General features: G+C 41.8%; 1 long non-coding RNA gene across 1 annotated transcript in view; it reads right to left on the bottom strand.

The window, feature by feature from the left end:
* The window catches only part of LOC138985972 (uncharacterized), an 86,739-nt gene that overhangs the window by 50,002 nt on the left and 14,797 nt on the right, over positions 1-21,940 (bottom strand). Inside the window, exon 2 of the long non-coding RNA XR_011462903.1 lies at positions 2,132-2,339. This is a non-coding gene — a long non-coding RNA (uncharacterized lncRNA). The remainder of the gene's footprint in view (positions 1-2,131; positions 2,340-21,940) is intronic.

Below are 21,940 nucleotides of genomic sequence, written 5' to 3'. Positions count from 1 at the left end.
TAAAGATTAAAAAAAAAGAAGAACATACTGGACTTCAGTAAAATTAAGAATTGTGTCCATCAAAAAGTAACCCTGAAAGTGAAAAGGCAAGACTCAGAATGAGATAAATATCCATCCAAAAATAACACTGAAAGCAAAAAGGCAAGACACAGAATAGGATCGATGCACATGTGTATATTTAGGATGCCGAGGCTATATAACTCCAAATATATAAATAATTCCTAAAATCAATAGGAAACAATGAGCAAAGGACTTGAATATACACTTGACAAAAGACAAAAATCAAAATGGCTAATAAACATATAAAGAGTTTTTCAATGTCAGTAGTCAGTAGGGAACATAAAACCACAGGGACATAGCACTACTCATCCACGGGAACGGGCAACACGAAAAAGGGCGATGTTACCAAGTGTTGGTGAGGATGCTGATGAACATTTATCCACTGTGGGCTGGGAATATAAATTAGTACAGCCATCTGAGTGAACTGTTTGGTGCTATCTATATGTATACCAGGGATATACATACCCTGAAAGTGAAAGTTGCTCAGTTGTGTCCGACTCTCTGTGACCCTACACAGTGCATGGAATTCTCCAGGCCAGAATACTGGAGTGGGTAGCCTTTCCCTTCTCCAGAGGATCTTCCCAACCCAGGGATCGAACTCAGGTCTCCTGCATTACAGGCAGATTCTTTACCAGCTGAGCTACAAGGGATGCCCAAGAATACTGGAGTGGGTAGCCTATCTCTCCTCTAGAGGATCTTCCCGACCCAGGAATCGAACCAGGGTCTCCTGCATTGCAGGCGGATTCTTTTACCAACTGAGTTATCAGGGAAGCCCTAAATGCTGGAGTGGGTTGCCATTTACTTCTTCCAGGGGACCTTCCCAACCCAGAGATCAAACCAGGGTCTCCTGCATTGCAGGCAGATTCTTTACCAACCAAGTTATCAGGGAAGCCCTAATTGCTGGAGTGGGTTGCCATTTACTTCTTCCAGGGGACCTTCCTGACCCAGGGATCGAACCTGAGTCTCCTGCATTGCAGGCAGATTCTTTACCACTGAGCCACCAGGGAAGCCCTATACATATTTTATGGCCTAGAGCTCTTACTCCTAGGTATACATCCAACTATAATATATACCAGCAGTTGCCAAACAAATATACAAGAATATTGAGAGTAGTGCCATTCCTAATAGTCCCCAAAATAAAACAACTTCATGTCCATCAAAATAAAATGGATAAACTGGAACACAACACAGCAATGAGAATAAACCAAATATTGTTACACACACTAACACAGACAAACCTCATAAACATATATTGAACAAAAGAAGCTAGATATTGAGTTGGCCAAAATGTTCATATGGATTTTTCCATTAGATGTTACCAAAGTCCAAACCAACTTTTTGGCCAAATCAATACAAAAGGGAACATACTCTATGTAAATAAACTTTATGTGAAGTTTATTATATAGAGTTGAAGACTGGAAAAACAAATCACAGGCGATAGAAGGCAGGGGGCAGGGAGTGAGTGGAAGAGGAGCTGAACAGACTAATCGGGGAGCTGGTGATGGTATGTCCTTGATTTGAATGAAGGTTATGTTATGAAAATTAATCAAGCTATATATTGATTATTATTGTATAAACATAAAGGTATGTGCACTTATCTGTTTGTATAATTTAATACCAATTCTCCTTGAAAAATGCATCTCACCGATAGTGGATCTTACAAAACCACTGGACTCTAAAATCTGGTGAATTCTTAGATTTAAGGGTCAAGGGAGAATGACTGACTCACCCTTGCTAGCAAGGTGGCAAGAAATGGGGCTGGGAGGATAAACTCTGGAAACATTGTGGTGGTCTTTCATTGCAATGTCAGGGATATGAGAATTTATTCAATGAACCCTAGAGGGTGAGATGGGACTCAGGGAGTCAAAATGAACAGATTCATGTTTACAGAAAAAAATCCTATACCAAGATCGAAATAAATTGAAAATGTAGAAGGGAGAGAAGACACAGAGGGACTAGGTAAGACGCTGTCAAAATAATGAGGAAAAAAATGAAAGCCTGAGATGGCAAAGAAGTAGAAAGTGTATGTTTTCACCCTGCCCATCCATGTCTGCCCTTGATCTGGACCTACCCAGTAAACAAGTACCGATGCGGAAAACACTGGTTATGCCTGGAAAGTTGCCGTCTCCTCAGCCCAGGAGCATCTTCATGTTGATGGCTAGCAGGAGAGGGGCTGGTCCCCAGAGCACTGCTGTCAGACTGCTTTTATTCTGATGAGTTCTTGGGTGTTAGTTCTTGCCATGCTTCACATCTCAAGGTACATTCAAGCATGGCATTTCCTGGGGAGTTAAAAGAGAAAGTCACGTTATCCATTGAAAAATCACAGGACAGAAACTGCAAGAAGCAAAGATCTGAGGACTACAAAGGTAGATTGACGTTTTTTGATGCTAACTTCTTTACTTGGGTAATACAGTCTGAAGTTTCAGGTAGACTGGAAAGGTTTTCTGGTCTCTTTGATGGATCTTTGTGCATAAATACCTTGTTCATGAATGGAAGGGGGATTTCAGATGTCCACAGGGCTGGAAGAATTCTTGTTATATATATAAAACCATAAACAAATTACAGCATTCCCTATCTTTTTTCCCTGTTTCCAGATAGACAGATGATAGGTAGGTAGGTAGGTAGGTAGATAGAGAGATAGACAGAGATCTTAAGGAATTGTTCTCATGATTATGGAGAGTTTGGCATATCCAAAATCTGCAGTGAGTTAGACACCCAGGGAGATAACCAAGACATCTGAACACCTGCTTTCCTTCTGGGAGTTTGGACATACGGTGCCATCCAGGCAGAGACTGCCTCTGTGAGCAGCTCCCAATAAAACCTTGGGCGTGGAGTCTCTAATGAGCTCCCTGGTGGACAGCATTTTTCAAGTGTCGTCACAACTTGTTGTTGGGGAAGTAAGCACATCCTATGCAAGTCCACTAGGAGAGGATCCTTGGAAGATTGCATCTGGTCCCCCAGACTTTAATCGCATATTTATTTTCCCTTTGCTGATTGTGCTTTGCATCTTTTTCTGTAATAAATCACAGTTATGATCATGACTCGGAGAAGGCAATGGCACCCCACTCCAGTACTCCTGCCTGGAAAATCCCATGGACGGAGGAGCCTGGTGGGCTGCAGTCCATGGGGTCGCTAAGAGTCAGACACGACTGAGCGACTTCACTTTCACTTTTCACTTTCATGCATTGGAGAAGGCAATGGCAACTCACTCCAGTGTTCTTGCCTGGAGAATCCCAGGGATGGGAGAGCCTGGTGGGCTGCCGTCTATGGGGTCACACAGAGTCGGACACGACTGAAGTGACGTAGCGGTAGCAGCAGCATGATAATGACTATATATCGACTTCTGTGAGTCTTCCTAGGGAATCATCAGACTTGGTGGTGATCTTGAGAACCCCCAACCCAGGGTAGTACAAGAACCCATCTTATTCCTTTTCCCCCTTGAACTACACAGAGACACGTACGAGAGTAAATCACATATTGTGTTAAAAGAACATTATAATGGGTAACATAAAAACAGCTCAAGAGGAACCAGTGATTATATAGTATTTGGGGAATAAAAAGTACTAAAAAATACAAAGTAATGATAATAAGACAAATTATACTTTTCCATTAATTCCAAAGGACATTTCCACTGATTTTCACAGAAAACAAACTTAATTATGTATGTCCAGCAAGAACTATTGTAAATCTTTTAAATAGATCCAGAATATTTTTAGTGACGATAAGTACAGAGATCCATTAACCAAAGAGAAAAATGTTTAGGGACAAGTGAATGAAATTTCAAGCCTAATAGGTTTTGAAATCAATTTATTAGAATTAAAAGGAAATCTTTCATGTATAATGATCTCTGGGTTTTGCTTAATAGTCACATTAATTAACTTCTCAAATTCAATAAAAGTGTAGGAAATTTACTTATGTTCAGTTCTTGACAAATAAATCATGGTAATTACATATTCACATGGCCAATGATAATTCCTCTAATTCAGTCTAATAAGCAAGAGTTCTTTTAGATAATTACTCCTTTTTAAAAAAGAAAAAAATCACATGTATAAAATGATTCCTACTGATTAGGAGTTTTGAGGCTTTGTTATGATGTATGAACAAGAGTTTCCGAAATCTTCAAGTCAGTAGTAACATCCTTTCAGGTCCAGCTTTAGTAAGATGTGTATTCACAGGATATCATAACACATCCATATGTGATCTCTGGGGTGGCGGGGTTGAAGGTGTTGGGTGACATAGAACTGGGATTTTTTAATTTCAGGTCTGCCTGACTCCCACTGTTGCTTTATGGGGAACAAGTTAATATATCAAAATCCCAGGAAAACCATAGATGATGAATATCAAAACCCTAAGAAGTGATTAAAATCTAAGAAGTAAACCATACACCAAGCAAAATTTTCCCATCTTTTATACCACAAATAAGACTGGGATTCCATCACTTAACATTTGTAATCTAAAACAGTGATTTTCAAAGTATTATTCTCAGATCAGAGAAGGCAATGGCAACCCACTCCAGTACTCTTGCCTGGAAAATCCCATGGACGGAGGGGCCTGGTAGGCTGCAATCCATGGGGTCGCTAGGAGTCAGACACGACTGAGCAACTTCACTTTCACTTTTCACTTTCCTGCATTGGAGAAGGAAATGGCAACCCACTCCAGTGTTCTTGCCTGGAGAATCCCAGGGACAGAGAGCCTGGTGGGCTGCCGTCTATGGGGTCACACAGAGTCAGATACGACTGAAGCGACTTAGCAGCAGCAGCAGCAGCAGCATTCTCAGATCATCATCACCTGGGAACTTGTTAAGAATAAAAACTATTCAACAACAAAGACAAACCAGTTGAAAAATGGGCAAAGGACTTGAATAGGCATTTCTGATAGATGGACAGATAGATAGAGGTAAACAGTACATTTGTGCAAATGGTTAATAGGCACATGAAATGATACTCAATATCACTAGCTGTAGTGTAAGTGCTTGACTTTCAATTCCTGAGGCATTTATTTCAAAAGATATCCATTCTGAATAAACACATTGCCAGCTCTATGACACAGTTATTAATACTAACAAACCAACCAGATAAGGGACCAGACTGTCCCACCCATGGAGATCCCCTTTTGGAAAGCCCAAGGTAATCAAGATTGAATTATCCCTTTGAATAACCCACTTCTCCCTTCTTGTGCTATGATTCTTGCTCTTATACTTTCAATTAGCCAACAAGTAGTGAATCCAAGAAACTCTAGACACACTTCACTCTCAGACCCTAATAAAGGCAGAGCCCAAGCTCTAAGCTCTCTCTTTTCTCCCATGACCTCACTGTGGCCCTTGGTTGCGCAATATATCCTCCAGGACTTGTGAGTTAAAAGCATCTTCCTCAAAGTCCCCTGGTGGTTTTTGCTGAAGTATGTCCTGCGATCATAACAACCACAAGAACAGGTCCAGTTGTAAGTAGTGTCTCCCAGTGGGAAAACATCTATAGAGATAGCTAGGATTAACATGAGCCCAGTGAGTTCAGCAGGCATTCCAATGGAGAGCACTACCCCAGGAGGCTTGGGACCTGTGGAACATTAATCATCAGGGAAATGCAAATCAAAGTCACAGCCAAATACCACTTCCAACCCACTAGAATGAAAATGTAAAATATTTAAAAACAAACAAACAAACAAACAAAAATAGCAAAGTTTGGTGAGGATGTGGTTAAACTGCAGCCCTTGAGCACTGCTGCTGGGAATATAAAACGGTGGGGCCACTCTGGAAAATAATATGGAAAAGCTAAACAGAATTATCAAATGATCTAGCAATTCAACTTCTAGGTATATTTCCAAAGAAATTGAAAGCAGGAACTCAAACAGATGTTTGTACATCGATCTTCATAGCAGCATTATCCACAGCAGCCAAAAGGTGTGAATGACCTAAATGCTGATTGACAGATGAATGAATAAATAAATGTAGTTTATACCTAAAACAGAATATTACTTAACTTTAAAAAGGGATTAAATTCTGATTCATGCATATTCACACACCATGCATGAACCTTGATCTTATTATGCTAAGCCAGACATGAAAGGACAAAGACCAATTCCACTTACATAAGGTGCAAAGCCACAGCTGGAGACATCCAAGACAAACAGACTAGGCTTTCTCAACCTCAAAGGACAGTGAAGTCCAATCTTAACATTTCTGAGTTCTCACCCTCTCAGTAGCAGCAGTAGGCAGGAAGAACTGATTCATTAACAGTCATAAGCAGCCCTGGGAGTTCTAGAGAGTATTTGGAGAGGAGAAACCTAGGAAGAGTTGGACTTCTTAATCACCTGGCAAGTGAAAGTATATAAATTTGGTATAAATATGTGACCATATTTTATTGTTGCAGATCAGTAAGGCCCAGACTCTTGTGTTACAAAAGGGAAATAATAATGAGATGTGATTCTCAGCAAGGTGTTTTTTTTTTTCAACTATCCTCTTACACACTTCCTTCCCATGGTACCTGTCTGCAATAAGTTATAGTGGGAAAGAGTTTCAGCAGCCAATTCAGTAATATCTAAATATCCCTGGCAATGGAGAAGCTAGGCATTCAAGAAAAGTAAAATAGGAAATAAAATAGGAAGAACAGAGACTTTCAAGTCAGACAGAGGGCAGTAGGTTCTCCAGGGGTTCCCTGGGGGCTCCATTTCTTAGCGATACTTTGAGAAGCATTGTAGCCTGTACTTGATTAATGGATGATGTTATTATTCCTGTTATACGTTAGCAGTAGACCTATGAAAGGGGCTTCCCTAGTGGCTCACTGGTAAAGAATCCGCCTGCGATGCAGGAGATTCGGGTTCGATCCCTGGGTTGGGAAGATCCACTAGAGAAGGGAATGGCAACCCACTCCAGTATTCATGCCTGCAGAATCCCATGAACAGAGAAGCCTGCAGTCCATGGGGTCGAAAAGAGTCAGACATGACTGAAGCAACTGAACAACAGCAACCGCAGACCCGTGAAAGAAGTGCATTTAGTAAACTCTTATCTACTGCTTACTTACATCTGCTTCGTTTTTTTGTTTTTTAACTTTTTAATTGGAGGATAATTGCTTTACAATGTTGTGGGGGTTTTTTAAAAAAAGATTTTAAAAATATGAACCATTTTTTAAAAGCCTTCATTGCATTTGTTACAATGGTGCTTCTGCTTTATATTTTGGGTTTTTTTTTTTGGCTGCGAAGCATAAGGGATCTTAGCTCCCAGATCCCATATGGGGACGAACCTGCAACCCCTGCACTGTAAGTCAAAGTCTTAACCAGTAGACTGCCAGGGTAGTCCCAACTTACATCTGCTTTGATTTCACAAGACCCCATAAGCACTCTGAGTATTCTCAACAGGGACCAAGAGCCACTGGATTCTCTATTTTAATCCATTGTCTCTATCACTTTGGAGCACCTCCTCTTCCACTAATAATAACCACTCTTGGTAGCAGACCTCTTTGGGTATTCTCTACTTCTCCAAGTCTGAATAGTGATGATTATGTATTTCCAATCTTAATCAAGGCTTAAGATATTAAGTCAGCCCAATCAATAGAAGCTTTGTATAATTCAAGTTGAGCACCTCTTATTTTGCTTGAGAAAAGCCGTAAGGATGCTCTCGCTTCTTAGAAAGGGTTGGCTGAAGTCTAAAGATTTTCAATAAGTTCAAATTGCCAGAGACATTTGTTTCTCAGAGGGTTTGAAAGAAAAACAATGAAAAGAATTTGAGAGTACTGTATAGGAAAGAATTATAAAGGTGATTACCCACATTAGTCACATTTTATCCATTTTCTTTCTCTGCTTTTTTTCCTAAAAAACTAGAAAAGGGACCCAATAAAAACACTGAAATCTGTGAGATTTTCAGCGTTGTACAAAATAACAGAAGTACTATTTAATGAAGGTGTGATTCCATGAAGCTTTCAACACAGTAGAGTCGTACGTATTTGCAGCCCTCTGCATGTGAGGACCCATATGCAGGGGTGATACTGGTATTAATCTGCTCTTGGGATGTAAATAAAAAATGGCAGTGCTGTAACTGCCAGCACCTGTTCAAATGTTCTGTCCAAGTTAGGGGCTGAGACGACACTCCATAAAGATACGGATCAGTGGTGTTCATAAGAACTTCTCGGGTGCCCTTGGGTTGGCATGGAGCTCATTAAGGGAGATGGTGGTGTGAATCTTGGCACTTTGCTCACAGAGTGGAAACAATGATGCTGCATTTGATCTGCCTCTAGAAGCATGGGAGGCCTGGGAGTCCAGGAGGCAGCTCCTTCCATGATTTTAATGCCATTAATACTACTCACCATTTAAAACGAGATCTTGGTAATCAATAATGGTGCTTCATGAATACACACCACACCTAACCGGCTGATTGGTGTTTGCTGGAGATCAGTGAGATTTTCGGTGTTGTACAAAGTAACAGAACTACTATTACTGAAGGTATGAGTCCATGAAGCTTTAAACACAGTAGAGTTGTACGCATTTGCAACCCTCTGCATGTGAGGAGTTCATTTAGTAAAGTCTTATCTTCTGCTTACTTACCTCTGCTTTGTTTTAAATTTTTAAATTGGAGGATAATAGCTTTACAACATTGTGGTTTTTTTTTTTTTTTTTTTAAGATTTTTTTAGTGACAGTCAACCCACTCCAGTGTTCTTGCCTGGAGAATCCCAGGGATGGTGGAGCCTGGTGGGCTGCCGTCTATGGGGTCGCACAGAGTCGGACATGACTGAAGCGACTTAGCAGCAGCAGCAGCAGCAGTGATAGTCAAAGTATGAAATAATCTATATGGTCCAGCCACCAGCTTGTCAGATGTCAACCTGACATATGTCAGTCAACAACAATCAGTGCAGCCCTACTACTGCTTTTTTTTTTTTTTAATTATTTTATGTTGGAGTACAGATGATTAACAATGTGTATTGTGTTAGTTTTAGGTATGGCAAAGTAATTTAGGTATACATGTATCTATTCTTTTTCAAATTCTTTTCCTATGTAGGTTATTATAGAATATTGAGCGGAGTGCCCCGTGCAGTACGTCCTTGTTGGTTATCTATTTTAAATATAGCAGTGTGTACATGTCAGTTCCAGGCTCCCAGTCTATCTCTCCCTTCAGCTGTTCCCCCCGGTAACCACAAGTTTGTTCTCTAAGTCTGTGAGTCTGTTTCTGTTTTTTTAAATAAGTTCGTTTGTATCGTTTCTATTTAGATTCCACATACAAGGGATGTCATACAATATTTCTCTCTGTCTGACTTACTTCACTCAATAGGACACTCTCTAGGTCCACCCCTGTCGCTGCAAATGGCATTATTTCATTCTTTTTAATGGCTGAGTGATATTCTATTGTGTACATATAAAACAGCTTACAACATCTTCCTTATGCAATCCTCTGTCAATGGACAACTAGGTGCTTCTCTGTCCTGGCTCTTGTAAAAAGCACTGCAGTGAACATCAGGGTGCACGTATCCTTTAGAACCATGTTTTCTTTGGATATATGCCCAGGAGTGGATTGCTGGATCGTATGGTGGCTCTATTTTTAGTTTTTTAAGGAACCTCCATATTGTTCTCCCATAGTGTCTGCACCAATTTACATTCCCACTAACAGTGTAGCCCTACTACTGCTTTTCAGCTGAACAGCAGTCCTGCTTATGTTGAATTCTTTAGAATCTGGGTACATTGTAAGAGATCTGCCATAGACTGATTACCAACTCCAGAACCCAAATGAGAAGACCAGATCTTCTTGAGATCTTTGACCCTAAGCATGAAAGGATACATGGAGGTAGATACAGAACAGTCAAATAAGGGACAAAAGAAAGGAGTGTAAACATTCACCTTTAAGGTCCCTATGGAACTCTGATTTTTTGAAAGGACAGAATCTCTTTAAAGAGAAGCCCCATTGTAGCAACAGTAATTCTGATCTTAAATACTTAGTGCATATTTCAGCAGAACAATTTGAAAGAAGAGATCAAGTTCTACCACTAGAGAAAGAATGCTGCTGGCTTTAACCATAGGGCATGATTGTACCAAATTTCCTAACAGATTTGGTATACTGAATAGTACTCATCTCCATTTTATACTAGCAGCCCAATTTCCCTTTGGTAATCAGGATCAATCACCCCAGCCAGTATAGTAACTCCCTTCTTTGCCTATTAATTCAGGGGCAAAAGGAGCCCCAATTACTCAGGTACTAGCCTTAACTTCCAGTTCAATGAAATCATTCGTGTGTTTCCTGGCAGAAGTATTCCTTGCTTTGGAACTAGGACTCCTAGACTAGCAGAGCATAAGGTCACAGGGACAGGAAGTTAATATTTTGCTGGTGGGTCACTAGGTGTAATAGTGAATGGTGACACCTCAATTTCCAGCCTTTGATTCCTGGACTCATGAATCCTGACTATGGGAGAAACAGCACCATGGGGCTTTCCTGGTGGCTCAGACGGTAAAGAAACCACCTGCAATGCAAGAGACCCAGGTTTGATTCCTGGGTTGGGAAGATCCCCTGGAGAAGAAAATGGGTACTCAGTCCAGTATTCTTGCCTGGGAAATTCCATGGGCAGAGGAGCCTGGTGAATTACAGTCCACAGGGTCACGATTAACACACACATCCTCCCAGAGAATATTGCCCACACCCTCCAAGTACTGCCACCTAACTTGTGCTGTATATCTGACCCTGTTCAAAAGACTGTTTTACACGCTACCTGCTTTAGAACAATGGGGAACTTGGTAAGACCTGTGAATGCCATGAGCATGGTCCTATTGCCACACTTTATTTGGTGTGAAATGAGTTCTTTGATCAGAAGCAATGCCTATTACAATGCTGATACTATGACAGTGGGCGAGGCATTCTGTAAGACAACAGATGGTAATTTGGGCAGAAGCATTGCAAGCCGGAAAGGCAAATTCATATCTAGAGTATCTATTCCAGTAGAAGCAAAACACTGCCCATTTTGTGATGGAACTGATACAGTGTAATCAACCTGCCACCATGAAACTGGCTGATCATCCCAGACTGGTGCCATATTGGGGACTTGGTTTTAGAGTCTGCTTTGAAGAAGGAAATGGCAACCCACTCCAGTATTCTTGCCTGGAAAATCCCATGGACGGAGGAACCTGGTAGGCTACAGTCCATGGGGTTGCAAAGTGCCGGACAGGACTGAGCGACTTCACTTTCACTTTTCACTTTGACAGACTGGACACTCAGCAGTGACTGCAGCCAGATCAGCACTGGTGAGTGGAAGTCTATGTTGCTGAACACAGGCTAAACCTCCGTCCCTACCACCAGGGCCACTTTGTTCATGGGTCCATAGGATGATGGCAAGAAGGGCTGGGGAAAGGCTGACTGGAACCCACAGGACATGTCATCTCATCCTCTTGATTATTAAAACCCTACTAGTTAGTATTAACATGGGATACAAGTATCTTGATTTTTTTTTTACCCAATTACAGAGGTTTATCTATATACTACTTCTCAAGACTTCTTTGTTAGTAATTTTTCAGTCACATTCCTTTTAAGTCCCTACCTATCCAGCTAAACTGCCGGCCACAGTCCCTGCCTGGTATGTAATTGCACATCTGGCCCTTTCTCTTTGCAAGCACAATGAACAAGCAGGTGCACCCCTCCAAGTTTCACTTGGTGGGAGGATTTCCCTTCACCACTCAGAAAGGGGCTGCAGCACTCCTGTGTATTGTGGTGCCTGAATCCTGTGCAGAACCACCTGCGACTCAGGCACACATTCTGTCTTCATTAGTCAACTGGCTTTAGGGAACTCCCCACGAGGCCATAAATGCAGGCCAGGAGAAAACAATGTTAAGCGTGGAAGTGGGAGCCAAGGGCACTTGGGCCATTTCCTGGTGTAGCTAACTTGTTTCCTCAGGGCCTGCTCAAGCCTGATCTCCTCTATGCTGCTGCTGCTGCTTAGTCCCTTCATTCGTGTCCAACTCTGTGGACTGGAGCCCCCCAGGCTCCACTGTCCACAGAATTCTCCAGGCAAGAGTATTGGAGTTGTCACGCCCTCCTCCAGGGGATCCTTCCAACCCAGGGATCAAACCTGTGTCTTCTACATTTCAGGCAGATTCTTTCTTTAAAAAATTAATTTATTTATTTTAATTGGAGGCTAATAACTTTACAATATTGTGATCCTTTTTGCCATGCATTGACATGAATCAGCCATGGGTGTACATATGTCCACCATCCTGAACCCCCCTCCCACCTCCCTCCCCATCCCATCCTCTGGTTGTCCCAGTGCACTGGCTTTGAGTGCCCTGTTTCATGCATCGAACTTGGACTGGTCACCTATTTCACATATGGTAGTATATGTTTCAATACTATTTTCTCAAATCATCCCACCCTCGCCTTCTCCCACAGAGTTCAAAAGTCTGTTGTTTTTTTTTTTCATGTCTGTGTCTCTTTTGCTGTCTCACATATAGGGTTGTCATTACCATCTTTCTAAATTCCATATATATGCGTTAATATACTGTATTGGTGTTTTTCTTTCTGACTTACTTCACTCTGTATAATAGGCTCCTCGTTAGAACTGACTCAAATGCATTCTTTTTAATAGCTGAGTAATATTCCATTGTGTATATGTACCACAGCTTTTTTATCTATTTATCTGCTGATGGACATCTAGGTTGTTTCCATGTCCTGGCTATTGTAAACAACGCCGTGGTGAACATTGGGGTACACATGTCTCTTTCAGTTCTGGTTTCTTCAGTGGGTCAATGCTCAGGAATGCAGTGGGATTTGTATGGGTCGTATGGCAGTTCTATTTCCAGTTTTTTAAGGAATCTCCACACTGTTCTCCATAGTGGCTGTACTAGTTTGCATTCCCACCAACAGTGTAAGAAGGTTCCCTTTTCTCCACACCCTCTCCAGCATTTATTGTTTGTAGACTTTTTGATAGCAGCCATTCTGACTGGCATGAGATGGTACCTCATTGTGGTTTTGTTTCGCGTTTCTCTGATATGAGTGATGTTGAGCATCTTTTCATGTGTTTGTTAGCATTTCTTCTTTGGAGAAATGTCTGTTTAGTTCTTTGGTCCATTTTTTGATTGGGTCGTTTATTTTTCTGGTATTGAGCTGCTTGTATATTTTTAAGATTAATTCTTTGTCAGTTGCTTCATTTGCTATTACTTTTTTCCCATTCTGAAGGCTGTCTTTTCACCTTGCTAATAGTTTCCTTCATTGTGTAAAAGCTTTTACATTTAATTGGGTCCCATTTGCTTATTTTTGCTGTTATTTCCATTACCCTGGGAGGTGGGTCATAGAGGATCTTGCTGTGATTTATGTCAGAGAGTGTTTTGTCAGGCAGATTCTTTACCACTGAGCCACCAGGGAAGCCTCGGTCTCCTCTACACTGGCTCCATTGGATGTTGGAGCATGCTCTGCATGCTCAACTTTATGGCTCCGTGGATCTGACAACATTCAGCTCATGAACACAGCTCAGGTCTCATGGTCACTTGATGATCCATACATAAGCATTCCAGTCTCTCTAAGACCCAGTAGCAAGCAAGTTTCTCAAAAGGTGAATAATCACCCCCAAAAGCTGGCAAAATTTGCTCCAAAATCTTAAGGGTTTGTCCTGTGGTTCACATACAGGGGCTGCCAAAGGCTCCAAACAGTGTTCTCATCTGCTACTTCAAGCCCCATTCCATCTGCTGGCTTGTGTGGGCCAAGTAGGAGAGCAGTTTGCACAGTGTCCTGGCCTTGCTTCAGAGTCTCCTCTTGCTCTGGACCCAATTCCAAACCAGCAGCTTTAGGGGGTGAGGGGTGGGGTCACCCAGTAAACAGGCTGGAGTCATACACTCTGAGGAAAAAGGGAAAGTTGCTCAGTCATGTCTGACTCTTGGCGACCCCATGGACTGTAGCCTGCCATGTTCCTCTGTCCATGGAATTCCCCAGGCCAGAATACTGGAGTGACTTAGCTGTTCCCTTCTCTAGGGGATCTTCCCAACCAAGGGATGGAACCCAGGTATCCTGTATTGGAGGCAGATTCTTTACTGTCTGAGCCACCAGGGAAGCCCAAGAATACTGGAGTGGATAGCCTATCCCTTCTCCAGGGGATATGTCTCCTCTAAAACCCAAAGAGACCCACTAGGCTTCGTGTCTCTTTTTTGACTGTAGCAGGGCCAGATGCAACAACTTATCCTTCACCTTAGGAAGGATGTCTTGACATGCCCTAGAAATTTCACTGAGGCTGAAGACCCCGTCCTCAGACATGCAGATGTCTTACTAATAAGTCTGCTGTCATTACAAACTCTTGCTTACTAGGTCCAATCAGAATTCTATCCTCTGGAATTCGCTGGCTGTCCAGTGGTTAGGACTCTGCACTTTCACTGCTGAGGGCCCAGGTTCAATCCCTGTTTAAGGAACTAAGACCCCACAAACTGCATGGCACAGCCAAAAATTTTTAAAGATAATATCCTCAATGTGATGGGCCAGTGTGGTATCTTACGGAAAAGAAATCTATATTTCTGTGGACTAATCACAGGAGTCTAGGAAGCTGACATGCTCCTGATTTAGGACAGTGTGAAGCACAAGCTGGAATCAAGATTGCTGGGAGAAATATCAATAACCTCAGATATGCAGATGACACCACCCTTATGGCAGAAAATGAAGAGGAACTGAAAAGCCTCTTGATGAAAGTGAAAGAGGAGAGTGAAAAAGTTGGCTTAAAGCTCAACGTTCAGAAAACGAAGATCATGGCATCTGGTCCCATCATTTCGTGGGAAATAGATGGGGAAACAGTGGAAACAGTGTCAGACTTTATTTTGGGGGGCTCCAAAATCACTGCAGATGGTTATTGCAGCCATGAGATTAAAAGACGCTTACTCCTTGGAAGGAAAGTTATGACCAACCTAGATAGCATATTCAAAAGCAGAGACATTACTTTGCCAACAAAGGTCTGTCTAGTCAAGGCTATGGTTTTTTCAGTGGTCATGTATGGATGTGAGAGTTGGACTGTGAAGAAGAATTGATGAGCGCCGAAGAATTGATGCTTTTGAACTGTGGTGTTGGAGAAGACTCTTGAGAGTCCCTTGGACTGCAAGGAGATCCAACCAGTCCATTCTAAAGGAGATCAGCCCTGGGATTTCTTTGGAAGGAATGATGCTAAAGCTGAAACTCCAGTACTTTGGCCACCTCATGTGAAGAGTTGACTCATTGGAAAAGACTCTGATGCTGGGAGGGATTGGGGGCAGGAGGAGAAGGGGACGACAGAGGATGAGATGGCTGGATGGCATCACTGACTCGATGGATGTGAGTCTGAGTGAACTCCGGGAGTTGGTGATGGACAGGGAGGCCTGGCGAGCTGCGATTCATGGGGTCGCAAAGAGTGGGACACGACTGAGCAACTGAACTGAACTGAACTGAACTGAACTGAAACCCCATCATGGTTCTTTGACTGAATATAATGCTTTGACTTCTCCTGCTACTTTCATGTTGTAAATTAACCCAAATCTGCCGCTTAGAGCAGCCTCTCTCTCCTCTTCAAATGAGCGGCTTTCGGCATTCTCATTGTAAGTAGGCTGAATAATGACTTCCCAAATATTTCCACATCTTAAATCCAGAAGCCATGAAAGTGACCTTATATGACCACATTGACTTTGTAGATATGATTAAATTAGGGATTTTGAGATGGGGAGATTATCTGGGTGGGCCTGAGTAACCACAATGGTCCTTTTTAAGAGTGAAGCAAGAGGAGTCGTAGGCAGACAGAAGGTGATGTGATGGTGAAAGCCGTAATTGGAGTGATGGGCTTTGGAGATGAGGGCATTATAAGTGAAAGAATATCGGCAGCTATGAGACGCTGAAAGAGTCAAGTAAACATTGTGCCTTGGGAGCCCCAGAAGAGACCAGCACAGTCAACTCCTGAATTTTAGCCCAGTGACATGGTGCAAACACCTCACCCCAGAACTTTACATTTACTTTGTGGAAACTTATTACAGCAGCTGTAGGAAACTAAGATGTTCTGCTTAAGTCTCTGAGGTCAGCCTGTGCTGTGAACTGTGATTGTGAAAAGTGAGGACCTCAGGACATTTTTGGGACTGCAGAATCCATCCCATGGTCTCCCATTCAACATGAACCATGCCATTTTGTGAACTGATCCCTGCAGGGGGTCATGATTAGTTCAAGCCCAACTTCCTTAGAGCTGGTTGATTCAGGAGCACAAACTCAAGTCCATCAGTGCGCAGAGTTCTCCTGGCAACAGGGATTCATTTAGAAGCGGGCATGTGATCCAACTGGAGCCAATGAGATACAGGGAGAAACAAAGACCCATCTTTCCCTTCTGTTTTCTATTTTACTAAGAAAGAAGAAGAAATTAACCCCACCTGCTCCCACCTGCTTCTCTTTATGTGAGATAATAAACCCTTTTTGTTAAAGAAAGACAAAAAGAAAGAAGCAATCAAGAGTCTTTCTCAATATCCCACCATGATGTATAGCCATTTATTGCATATGTACCCATACACTCTGCCTTTTTCTGTGGTACTAAGGATGAATGACCAGTTACTGCCCTCTTGATTTGAGTCCTTTTACCTACTTAAGGACATATGGCCCCAGAAATTCTCCCATCTACTGAAATATGAATTTCCTGCTCTACACTAGATTCTCCTTATCAGGATAAAAATATGCTTTTATTTTTGCCATCCTAAAAATGCCTCTCTTTAGTGACTAATAGTGGGTATGCAGTTTCTTTTTGGGTACTGGAAATGTTCTAAAATGAATTATGGCAATGGTTACACAACTCTGAATCTACTAAAAATCATGGGTGTTTGCACTTCAGATGGGTGAACTGAATGTATGTGAAGTGTCTCTCAAAAGAGCTATTTTTTGAAAAAAGGATATTGGCAAATATGATACTCTAAACGTTTGAAGTTGGGTAGGTCAGGTCACAATGATATTTTAACTACTCTAATGGAATATCTGAGAACATTTGCAAACTTATTCTATCAGTTCAGTTGCTCAGTTGTGTCTGACTCTTTGCGACCCCAGGAATCACAGCACACCAGGCCTCCCTGTCCATCACCAACTCCCGGAGTTCACTCAGATTCACGTCCATCAAGTCAGTGATGCCATCCAGCCATCTCATCCTCTGTTGTCCCCTTCTCCTCCTGCCCCCAATCCCTCCCAGCATCAGAGTCTTTTCCAATGAGTCAACTCTTCTCATGAGGTGGCCAAAGTACCGGTGTTTCAGCTTTAGCATCATTCCTTCCAAAGAAATCCCAGGGCTGATCTCCTTTAGAATGGACTGGTTGGATCTCCTTGCAGTCCAAGGGACTCTCAAGAGTCTTCTCCAACACCACAGTTCAAAAGCATCAATTCTTCGGCGCTCAGCTTTCTTCACAGTCCAACTCTCACATCCATACATGACCACAGGAAAAACCATAGCCTTGACTAGCCGGACCTTTGTTGGCAAAGTAATATCTCTGTTTTTGAATATGCTATCTAGGTTGGTCATAACCTTCCTTCCAAGGAGTAAGCGTCTTTTAATTTCATGGCTGCAATCACCATCTGCAGAGATTCTGGAGCCCAAACAAATAAAGTCTGACACTGTTTCCACTGTTTCCCCATCTATTTCCCATGAAGTGATGGGACCAGATGCCATGATCTTCGTTTTCTGAATGTTGAGCTTTAAGCCAACTTTTTCACTCTCCTCTTTCACTTTCATCAAGAGGCTTTTTAGTTCCTCTTCACTTTCTGCCATAAGGGTGGTGTCATCTGCATATCTGAGGTTATTGATATTTCTCCCAGCAATCTTGATTCCAGCTTGTGTTTCTTCCAGCCCAGCGTTTCTCATGATGTACTCTGCATATAAGTTAAATAAGCAGGGCAACAATTTTTTTTTTTTTTTAAGTAAAGGCAATTTTAAAAGTAAACTTTAGTGCAAAGAGAAGAAGAGGAATAAAATAGCAACTGGAGGGAGGAGTAGGGTCAAGACAGGGCTTTTTTATGGATGCACTTATTTTTTATGTTTGTTTTCTTTTTAATCGTGCTTTTATTAATGAATAGATGCTATTTAAATCATTTTATAGAATAAGTTAAATATATTGTCACCCTGCTTATTTAACTTAATCTATAAAATGATTTAAATAGCATCTATTCATTAATAAAAGCACGATTAAAAAGAAAACAAACATAAAAAATAAGTGCATCCATAAAAAAGCCCTGTCTTGACCCTACTCCTCCCTCCAGTTGCTATTTTCTTCTTCTTCTCTTTGCATTGAAGTTTACTTTTAAAATTGCCTTTACGTTAAAAAAAAATTTATTGGGGTATAGCTGCTTTGCAATGTTGTGCTAGTTTCTTCTGTACAGTAAAGTGAATCAGCTATACATATATACATATCCCTCATTTTTTTTATTTCCTTCCCATTTAAGTCACCACAGAGCACTGAGTAGAGTTCCCTGTGCTGTACAGTAGGTTCTCATTGGTCATCTATTTTATACATAGTATCAATAGCATATATATGTCAATTCCAATCTCCCAATTCATCCCACCTCCCCTTTCCCTCTTGGTGTCCGTACGGTTGTTCTCTTCAATCCTTCCTTTCTCCCACACTCTATTGAACCTATCACCTCAACACTTCAACAAAACTGCTCTTTGGGGTTGCCAGTAACTTTCATGTAGTTAAATTTCATTGTCAGCTCTCAATCCTGATCTTACTTGTTCTCTCAGTCGTATTTGACCCAGTTTAGCATCTCCTTCCCTGTCTTCCTTTATCTCGATGATGGCTACAAGAGTACTTATAACAAGCCACCCCCAAACTCAGTAGTTTAAAACATTTTTGCTTATTCATCTGTGAATCACATGAGTTTTCTGATCTAGGTTTGGCTCAGCTGGGCTGGGTGGGCTCCAAGCAGCAAGATAGGTTCAGATCTGTTCCACAAGTCTCTAATTTTTCTTAGACCAGTGTGCTAACTAGGTCATGTTTCTCTCTTGCTGATCATACACTGCAAGAAGGCAAGTGCAAACACAGGATGCCTCTAAGGTCTAGACTCAGAACTGGCATGGATGACTCCACCATCATTCTGCCAGCCAAAGAAAATCATGCCTTTGAGCACCAAATCAGAGAGCTGGTGAATATGCTCTATCTTTAAGGGGTGTATTTACAAAGTTATATGGCAGAAAGCTTGGACACAAGGGAACTAAGGCCTCTCATTTGATCAACTGTATAGAGCTTCCTCAGTGGCTCAGTGGTAAAGAATCCACTTGCAATGCAGGAGACACAGAAGATGCAGGTTTAATCCCTGGGCCAGGATGATCCCCTGGAGAAGGAAATGGCAACCCACTCCAGTATTCTTGCCTGGAGAACCCCATGGAGCCAGCCTGGTGGGCTACAGTCCACAGGATCACAAAGAGTCGGACATGACTGAAGTGACTTAGCACGCACATTTCTCCTTGAATCACTTTCTTCATTGATTTCCAGAATACCCCACTCTACTAGTTTTACTCTTTGACCATTGACTGCTTTTCAGCAGTAGAATTGTGATGCCTTGAGGCTCAGTCCTTGGACTTCTTCAGTTTAGTGACTCATTTGGTGATCTCATCTAGTTTTATGGTTTTAGAAATTGTCTATATGCTGATGACTCCATTGTTTGGATCTTCACTCTGACTTCTCTCAACTCCAGACTTACATACCCAACTGTCTAAACTTGTATGCCAAACAGCAAGTTTAAACTGAACAAGTCCAAAAACAAACTCCTGATCTTCTCCCTAAATAGTTCCCTGGGTAATAAATGGTAACTTTTTTTTCCAGATGCTCAGGTAAACCCTTGGCATCATTCTTACTTCTTGTCACCACCATCTCTTACATTTTAATGGTCTCTTCCACCCTAGAATCTGTTTTAGATACAGCAGCTAGAGCAGTGGTCCCCAGTTTTTGGCACCACAGAGTGGATATGAGGAAGACAATTTTTCCCATGGATCAAGTTGTGGGGGAAGTTTTAGGATGATTCAAGCACATCATATTTATTGCGTACTTTATTTCTATAATTATTATATCAGCTCCACCTCAGATCATCAGGCATTAGATCCCAGAGGTTGGGGACCCCTGAACTAGAGTAAGCTTTTAGAAATGTAAGTGAGATAAAGCCATTCTTCTGCTCAAAACCTTCGATGCCCCCCAACTCACTTGTGGCTCAGTTGGTAAAGAATCCATCTGCAATGTGGGAGACCTGGGTTCAATCCCTGGGTTGGGAAGATCCCCTAGAGAAAGGAAAGGCTACCAACTCCAGTATTCTGGCCTAGAGAATTCCATGGACTATATAGTTCATGGGGTTGCAAAGTGTTGGACACAACTGAGTGACTTTCACTTCACTATGACTTTATAGTACAACCCGATCTTCTGTTATTCTTTGACCTTATTTCTTTTCACCTCCTCATTCACTCTGCTCCAACTACATGAACTTCATTGGTGTTCCTTGAATAAGCCAACTACTTCCTGTCCTAGGAACTTTGTATCTGGTGTTCCCTTTCCCCGCAACTCTCCTCCCCCAGATACAGCCAGGCTTGCTCCTTTAAATCATGACCCTTATTTTTATCACCCATTTCCCAAGCTATTTTTTCTGTTTCTTATTTTTTACCACCATCTGACAAACCATAGGTTTTTACCTGTTTGCTTATTGTCTATGTCTCCTCGGTGGATACGTAGGTTTCATGAGAACAAGACTTTTTGTTTTGTTCATGGATATATTCTCAGAATGTAAAACTGTGCCTGGCATTTGGTATGCACACTATAATGGTGTTTGATGAATGACCAGATGGATGGATAGATGACATTGAAAAATTTGGTTAACCTGATATTAATAAACTCTGCTTGATTCACTGTGGTTGAGCTTAATGACTGCTAAAACTAACCTGACAGACCTTAAATGTCTAAGTAAAAAGTGACTGCCTGATGAGTGTTATTATTAATAGCATGATAGGTATGATGGAACTACCTAGGAAGTACATATACACAAGAAAAAGAGGGCAAGGATTCCCTTGCTCTTTCTTCACCTATCTGTCTAGCTACTTTCTATGTCTCCTTGAAGCATAACCATTTCTTTAAAAACATTTTTTTTATTTTAATTTTTAAAAAAAATTTTTGGTCATGCTGCATGGCTTGTGAGATTCTAGCTCCCTGACCAGGGGTTGAACCCAGGCCCTCGGCAGCGAGTACATGGAGACAAACCACTGGATAGCTAGAGAATTCCCCATAGCCATTTCTTAAAAGCTATTTCCAATAAAAACACTGGGGCTACAGGGAGTTATTTTACCTTTGAAAAGAACTGGTATCTCTGCAAATCAGAGTCAGATAAAGCTCCAGAAGAGACCTGGGTCTCACAGCGTGGACAGGCATTAATTTAACTCCTGGCATCCAAACAACAGTCCTGGAGTTATTACAGAATGTAGTAGAGGGTAGATGTTAAAAGCCCAGATGCCACAGCCAAAATGTTTTGCTTCAAATGGTGGCTCCACACTATTAAGTGTCCTGTGACCTTGGGCAAGCAACCTAAATTTTCAGTTCTTCCCTGTATCATCTGTGCAATGCCTTTAATAACAGTAGAGTTATTGAGAAGATTGCAGGCTTCCCTGGTGGCTCAGACGGTAAAGAATCTGCCCGCAATGCGGGAGACCTGGGTTTGATCTGTGGATTGGGACAATCCCCTCAAGAAGGGAATGGCAACCCACTCCAGTACTCCTGCCTGAAGACTTCCATGGACAGCGGAGCCTGGTGGGCTACAGTCCATGGGGTTGCAAAGAATCGGACACAACTAAGCGACTGACACACACACACACACATTGGGAAGACATGAACTAATGAAGACACTTGAGACATATAGTACTATAGACGTACATATGATACGTAGCAAGTGCTGTATAGTGACAGTGATATGGCTGCTGCTTGAAGCTAGGATCT

Source organism: Bos mutus, chromosome 27 (assembly GCF_027580195.1).
Source record: "Bos mutus isolate GX-2022 chromosome 27, NWIPB_WYAK_1.1, whole genome shotgun sequence".
In the NCBI taxonomy this organism is placed as follows: domain Eukaryota; kingdom Metazoa; phylum Chordata; class Mammalia; order Artiodactyla; family Bovidae; genus Bos; species Bos mutus.
Note: the sequence above shows the minus strand (reverse complement) of the source record. Positions and strands in the feature narration are given on the sequence as shown.